Raw genomic sequence first — 8,452 nt, 5'->3', positions numbered from 1 at the left:
GTTTAGGACAAGAGACTCCATCATACTTAGCAAAGGTCGGAGTCTTGAACTTCGGAGGGATAACAACTCCAGAGATGAGTCCTAGTTCTTCAAAATCTAACCCAGGTATCTTTTGAATTTCCATGGCTTTCATACGTTCTTCCAACAACTTGTATTTGTCATCAGGATGTTCATCCTCATGGTGATAGTCTTCTTCTTCTTCAGAGGGCTTGGCAGAATCATGGTTACTTTTTGCATCAGTTTTGATACTAGCATCATCATCTTGCTCATCTTCGTCACTGTCTTCAGAGGCTTCGGCATCCCTGAGTTGCAAGATCGGTCTAAGCCTTTTCCCCAGAGTCTTCTTGCCTTTCTTCTTCTTTTTAGTCAGCATGGTTTTCAGCTCTTCTTGCCCCTTGGACAAGTTCAGGATCAAATCTTGAAACTGGGCATTCTGAGCTTGAAGGTCTTTGACTGATTGCTCGAGATTCATGGTGCTGAAATAAACAGCGAGGAGGTGAGAAACCTGCGGTAGAAACCTGTGGTGCGATGTTATGAATGCAAATGTAATGCTTTCAAGGATCTTTAGGAAATTTAGTTAGCAACGTCAGAAAATGATTTGGTCGCATCTTCGTTTGAAGAACTCTGATTCTTTGGATGTTCTTCTAAGGGAATCAAGCTCACCATATCGAGTGGGTCATCGCCTCTGATTTGGGATACTTCCGACTTTGAAGGTATATGGCTAGAGGAAAATAAATCCTCTTTCCCCTTGATAGGTACTGAGTCTCTGAATTGGAAGATATGTGGCCAGAGGAAAATAAAGCCTCTTGCCCCTCGATCAGGAATTCGGTCCTTGATAAGAGTACCTGAAATTGTGCGCCCTAAATTCCTAAGATCCTTGAAAGGGTTAGTTAAGTCATGTTATGCTTATGATGTCATGATGTCATGATGTTATGCGAATGCAGTTCATTAGGCACAACGTTAGATAGTAAGGGCAAACAAGCCCTTTAACAAAACCTGCAAGGAAACAAAGGATACCTGAGCAAGCAATTAAAAGCTACTTACCCTAAGTTTAGAAAAATTGTTCTTTTAGCTTTTCAGGATGAAAGAGTCTATCCATACCATGAGAGGGCAGGAAGTCTTTCAGTTGGATGTTGAAGGGTCATCGAGATTATCGTTCGCCATAAGACTGTCCCTACCATAAAGTGGGCAGGTAGTCTGAGGGAAGGATATAATAGTCGTTAATCTTTTTAGGCATCATGCGAGGATACCTTAGCAATAGGGACAATCACTCTTTATAAGGCAACCTCAGGGGAGTTTCAATAACTTTGAAGGCAACATTGCTTTAGGTATCCTCGGAATCGAGGGACTTTGGACTATTTTGCATACTTAGAGGCAACAGAATTATAAGGCAACAGGCAACAAAGGCAACCAGAGGGATTACCCTAAAGGTGTGTGGGTGCAACAATCACGTGATTAATATTCAGATAATTTTATCTTATAATTAGTGATCTAATTCATTTTCAAGGCTTGCACTCCCTAAGATTACTAACCACAGCAGAAAAATAAAGGCAGAATTAAAACCCTACGCTATTACAATAAACACCTGCGGGGATGGGGAAATTAAAAGATAGAAGAAAAATATGGCATAATAATTAATATAAAATTCTCGAATGCCTCGACCTTCCTCGTATCTTCGATTGACTTGACCTTGATCATCTGAGAATTAAACAGAAAAACAATAGGGGTGAGTATAGGAGAGATTCATCGACATTTGAAAATAAATCCTAATTTATATTACAAGGCAAAATAAAAATTAAAATAATATTTAAATAAAAAAAGAGCCAGAAACTTAGCTTTCGATTGGTAGGGCGCGTAGGCGGAGGATTTTTTATTAACCCTGAAAGTCAGTCAGGCACAAAGAAGAAGAGAAATGTGAGTGCATTAACTGATCCAAACCCTGATTTACCGAATCAGGGTTAGAAACCATTAAATAAAAATAATTTAAATAATGCAAAAAGAAAAATCAAAGAAAAAACGAGAGTTTGATTTAATATGTCAGCTAAATAATTAGGGGATTAAATCCTAATTAGGTTTTTTTTTAATTGATTAAAGGCATTTGTAAAAAAGAAAGAATTGAATTTAAGATAAAACAATTATTAATAAATATTATAAACAAAATCGACCTTTCGATAAAATAAATAATTTGATATAATAAAGTTTAACTAAATAAATAAAAGATATATGTAGATAATAATAATAAAAAGAAATAAGAAAATGAGAATAAAAGCTTTTGTGTAATTAAAATAATAATATATATAAAAAATTAAGAAACACTTAGCTGGATCGTGTGTTGCGCATGGATAGAGGACTATGGTAGACTTGCATCTCCAAGCCCTTCTGATCGGATTGAAGCATGGATCCATTGGCTGATAACTGACAGTGCACCATAGGCGCGTATGAAACATAAGCATAGGATCTGTGAAACAATCATAACAAAAAAAGTAAGAATTAGCGCGCACGACCTGGGGATCGAACCCAGGTCTCTTTGAATACCAACAACATGCCTTAGCCGTTTGCACAGGAATATAGCAAATATTACAAATACGAAACGAAGGCATAATTAAAAATTAAAAAAAAAGCACGCGCGGCTTCCCTTCTTCTTCATGGGATTTTTCTGGAATCTTTGGCAACACTTTTAACAACGACTCCCCACCGTGGCCGTATTCCTATGCTCCCAAAAGCTACACATTTTCACCGATAAACACCAACCAAGAGCCCAGATCGGATGTCCAGGACCTCACGAACGTCATGAGAGCATTGATTTTCCCTGCAATTGCCTTTACACAAAATCCCTAATTTGAAGGACAAGAGCCCTAACAATGGTGTATTCTTTATCTTACACTTAAACTTAAATCAAACGAACCAGAAAGCATCATAACATTATTGTAAACATTAGTATGCAATCAAACTATGCTAAACATGCGTGAATTGTTGCAATCAAAGATTTTAAAAGTGATGCAAACCGTGATCGTGAATGGCCGGTTCAGGATGCTTTAAACGATGGTGACGCTGCAGTTGTTTCCAGAGAATACCGATGAACCAATTGAACGTCTTAGAATTTCTTGAATTGCTCTCTAAATCCCTCTGCTAGCTCACGTTTTTCCTCTTGAGAATAGGATTCCGGTTGCAGCCAAAAGTCCCTAAAGTATCAATTTTCTTCTGTTTATATAGTGGAAGAATCAGGTTTAGAATTCAATGTGATGAATCCAATTTTAGTATGATTTTCTTTGATGGAGATTTGATTGTAACTTTGTGATCAAGTTTGTGAATTGGGACAGATTGGTCAAATGAAGATTTGATTTAAAAATCGAAAATTACTTCCATTTTCGTTTTGGTCTTTCCGATGCCCACTGAGAGATTTTTTTTTTGGTCTAGCATTACATAACTCACGCCAGATTTTTCTTTTCATCACTTAAATCAACAAATATAATAGCCATACTAATTACAAATTCTAATAATTTAAAACGTGACACTTGAAAACATTTTTTTTGTTTTTTTTTTAATAATAATAATAATAATAATAATAATAATAATAACAACAACAACAACATACTAAACTTAATAATTACTAAAATTAATATCTTAATTATAAAAAAAATTAATATAAAATAAGGTTAGAACTAGAGTTAGCAAATAAAAGACAAAATGTCTAGAATGAGATTCGAGTCCGGGACTGATACCTGCGAGCCTTAATCTCTTACCAATTATGCCAATTCACTTATTCAAAATAAAATGGCGTTCGTAAATATATGAGGGCAAATTTTAGGGTATGACAGCTGCCCCTGTTCAATATTCTTAAACCTGAGGATGTAGATTGGCTTGTGTACCTGTCCGAAAGGTGGAAGAGGATTGAAAACTAGAATACCCAGAAATTTGCCCTGGCTGAAGCAGGGACTTTTGCCGGAGACAGGCTTAAAGATGTCGTCCAAGTGTTGGAAAAGATGTATGAGACGAGCTTAAAGATGCCATCTGATCTGGATAAATAGGAAAGTCAGAATAAGTCGTACGTTAGACTATATCCGAGCTTGAAGTATTGAGAAGAAGTTTGTTGAATGTTAGTTGTGTCAGCACCGTTCGTAGTAGATGAATCAGACTTTAGAAAGGATGATCGTGTCTACACCGTTCATGATGATAGGATTAGATCTTGTAAATAGAATACCGTAACGGGTCATACATTAGACCATATATGATAGAGGACGTCAGAACGAGTCATGCATTAAACCATATCTGAAGGAGAATATTAGATCATATCTGTTAGAACGAGTCATAAATTGGACCATATCTGAGGAAGGATACCAGAACGAGTCGGACATTAGACCATATCTGGAAGTAGGACATCAGAACGAGTTATTCATTAAACCATATCTGAAGAATACCAGAACGAGTCGTACATTAGACCATATCTGGAAGTAGGACATCAGAACGAGTTATTCATTAAACCATATCTGAAGCAGAATACTAGAACGAGTCATACATTAGACCATATCTGATGAAGGATGTCAGAACGAGTTATTCATTAAACCATATCTGAAGGATAATACCAGAACGAGTCATACATTAGACCATATCTGACTGAGAATACCGGAACGGGTCATACATTAGACCATATCTGATAGAGAATGCTTGTACGTTAGAGTTGATAATTTATTTGATGAAGTTTTGGAATGTAAAAGGCTTTTCAGAATTCAGCTCGATTATATTTGAGAGGAATGCTTGTCGAGGCGGAACCTGAAAACAAAGTTAGAAATATGCAATGTCATGATGCATGTATTATGTGACGAGTCTCTCCAAATAAATGAGAAACCTGTATCTTTATCATGAAGAAATGCATACAATGTATGAATATGTATGTGATGTATATGATGTATGACTGATGTTGTTCTGAGAAAATAAATCTCTGTATCATTGTGGCTTGGATATTTGATCTTGTTTTGAAGACGCACAGCTGGGGATTTTATGATCTCTGCTTGGGGGTGAACAGTGTCTTGACGTACCCAGATTGGGGATAAGAGATTTTGATAAACCATGTTGGAGGAGAGTAAAGTGTCGGGGAACCGGCCATGTTGAAGATGTAAACTCTGTCGGGGAGCTATGTCTTTTGTTGAGACGAGAGCATTTTGAAAGTATCTTCTTAATGATTACTCTGTGGGGGTATGATCCTGTGTAATCGGTTTTGTGGGAAGACGTGGATGTCTTGAACATTGCCCCTGGTGGTTATAGCACTTGCCATTCCTGGACTCGCATTGATTGGAACACTAGTGAGTATTGATCGAAGTGTTGAACATGCCTTGTATATCTTTGCCCCAACTATTTAGGGAATTTTGAAGAGATTCGCCTCGTGAGGACCTTATGAGATGTGTACTATGGGTGACATTCCCCCAGTAATCATAAACTGAGGATGATGCCCCTGACTGCTCGGGAAGTAGCTTCAGATCCACTTGAGCGCATGCCTCTGATTGTTTGGTATTTTTGAGAGATTCTTGGAATCTTGACCTGATTGCCCCAGATTGATTGGGCAAAACGTGTCATGCCCCTTGTATACGTAAGAGACATGGCTTCTTGGAGTAATATTGTCTGTCTGGATAACTTTCAGTCATTAGTTGTACCCTGTGCAAATTCTTTCTGTTGCTAACATTTGAAATTATGTAGCAGAATATGTTTAATAATGAATTCATGAGATGCAATGCATACGTCTGTCTTGAGTTTTTGAAGAACATTAAAACTGGAGATGTAAAATCATGATATTTATAAAAACATGATGTTTGTAAAAAATAGGATATCAACTTAGCATTTGTAGTAAACCTTAAGGAGTCGGGATACCTTTTTGGTGACAGTATGCTTTCGAACTAACCATGCTTCAATTAGGACTTTCAAGGGTTGTAACGTGGCTTGGTTCACGGTTTAAGAAACAAAGGATAAAGGCTCAAAATTTGATTGTACCCACCCCTCTTCGTGATGATCTTCAGTCCTAAGCTCAGTTAATTCAACTTATGCATTCAGGTTTCAAGAGACTTTTGGATTTGCACCTTTGAGAATGATGATGGTTCACAAGCAAAGAGAACTTTTGAGATGGCAGTCACTTCTTCCTTTTGGTAGTCACAACATTGTGTTGTTCAGGAATTTATTGACTTCTCTTTTTTCATCTTTTTGATACCCCTAACTTTTGCCTGAACTGTCTATTTTGAGCTTACAGTCAGCGGGGTGCCTTGATTTTTTGCCTAAGTCTTCTTTTTTTATTTTTGACTTAACAGGCTTTTCTTTGTATATATGTTTCTTTCATTTTTTTTGAAAGATATTGACTGCCTTGCTTAATGATTGATGAACCATCATTGGCTTTTGATTGACCAACACTTCTTTGATGTGTGCGGATGAACGCTTGTGATTGAAACCTTTGTTAAAAGGTGTACTGAATGATTCTCTTAAAATAGAATACACAGTCAAATTAACTGAGAACTACCCTGCCCCAGGTTATGATCAAGGGTTTTAATTAGTACAAGAAAGAAACTTCTACTTCTTAGGCTCAAAGGGGTTGACGAAGGATTAACATCCTTATATCTCCATTGTTTAGGAATTGAAACAATGCCTGTACATCGTCAGCATAGTCCGCTCAAAAGCATACTGTATGAGGTTGCGGTATCATTTTCGTCATCCTCCCTCAAAAGGCATACAATTTTTAGCAAGAGTCGAGTATCACAAAACATATGCAAAGTAAAGACATAATTTAAAATGAGTGATAGCGAAATAAATTACTCAAGACAAACATATGCAATGCACTGATGATGATTATTAAAACGAATAATGTCTATCATAAGTCAAATGTTTAAACAAACAGAAAAAGAAATTGCAACTGAAAGTAAAACTAATGATCTTAAAGTCCACCCTTCTAGCCATCCACAGTATTAGCACTCTTGTTGTGATTAGGCATGGTTGCAGGAGAGTCAAACTCGATTTCTCCAGCGTCGATCATATCCTGGATTTGGTTCTTCAACGGCCAACAATCATTAGTGTCATGCCCAATGCTGTCAGAATGATAAGCGCATCTTGCATTAGGATTATATTGATGAGATAAGGTATTGGGCTTCAGAGGAGGATCCTTTAAAGTAATCAACCCTGCTTTCAGCAACTGTTTTAACGCTTCAGCCAAAGTTATGTTGATCTTTGTGAATTGTCTTTTAGATGTGCCTGGTTTACACTGGTTGCCCCCTTGTCGTATCCGCGCTTGATTAGAGGCTATGATCATCCCCACAGTATTAGATTCACTCCTCTCATTGTGCGCTTTCTTTGAGGTATTAGAATATGTAGCCATTTGAATTTTACCGCTTCGGATACCACTTTTAACATGTTCCCCAGTCAGTATAAGCTCGGTGAATCCAAATGATGAACTTCCCAGCAAATGACTATAGAAAGGGCCAGTCAGTGTATTCATGAACATATCTACCATCTCTCTGTCAGCCAAGGAAGGTTTGACTCTTCCAGCTAGATCTCTCCATTTTTGAGCATACTCCTTGAAACTTTCCTTGGGTCCCATAGACATGCTTTGTAGTTGCATGTGAGTCGGTGCCAGGTCAGAGTTATATTCGTATTGCTGGTAGAATGCAACAACCAAATCCTCCCAGGTACAGATGCTGGTACTTTCCAGTTGGTAGTACCATTCGAGTGGAGTTCCGGATAAGCTCTCTTGGAAGAAATGGATCCAGAGCTTCTTATCAGCAGTATGAGGCTGAATCTTTCTCACATAAGACCTCAAGTGTAGTTTAGGACAAGAGACTCCATCATACTTAGCAAAGGTCGGAGTCTTGAACTTCGGAGGGATAACAACTCCAGAGATGAGTCCTAGTTCTTCAAAATCTAACCCAGGTATCTTTTGAATTTCCATGGCTTTCATACGTTCTTCCAACAACTTGTATTTGTCATCAGGATGTTCATCCTCATGGTGATAGTCTTCTTCTTCTTCAGAGAGCTTGGCAGAATCATGGTTACTTTTTGCATCAGTTTTGATACTAGCATCATCATCTTGCTCATCTTCGTCACTGTCTTCAGAGGCTTCGGCATCCCTGAGTTGCAAGATCGGTCTAAGCCTTTTCCCCAGAGTCTTCTTGCCTTTCTTCTTCTTTTTAGTCAGCATGGTTTTCAGCTCTTCTTGCCCCTTGGACAAGTTCAGGATCAAATCTTGAAACTGGGCATTCTGAGCTTGAAGGTCTTTGACTGATTGCTCGAGATTCATGGTGCTGAAATAAACAGCGAGGAGGTGAGAAACCTGCGGTAGAAACCTGTGGTGCGATGTTATGAATGCAAATGTAATGCTTTCAAGGATCTTTAGGAAATTTAGTTAGCAACGTCAGAAAATGATTTGGTCGCATCTTCGTTTGAAGAACTCTGATTCTTTGGATGTTCTTCTAAGGGAATCAAG

The sequence above is a fragment of the Vicia villosa genome, unplaced genomic scaffold (assembly GCF_029867415.1).
Source record: "Vicia villosa cultivar HV-30 ecotype Madison, WI unplaced genomic scaffold, Vvil1.0 ctg.000351F_1_1, whole genome shotgun sequence".
NCBI classification, from domain to species: domain Eukaryota; kingdom Viridiplantae; phylum Streptophyta; class Magnoliopsida; order Fabales; family Fabaceae; genus Vicia; species Vicia villosa.
The sequence above is the reverse complement of the archived record's forward strand: the minus strand, read 5'-3'. Positions refer to the sequence as shown.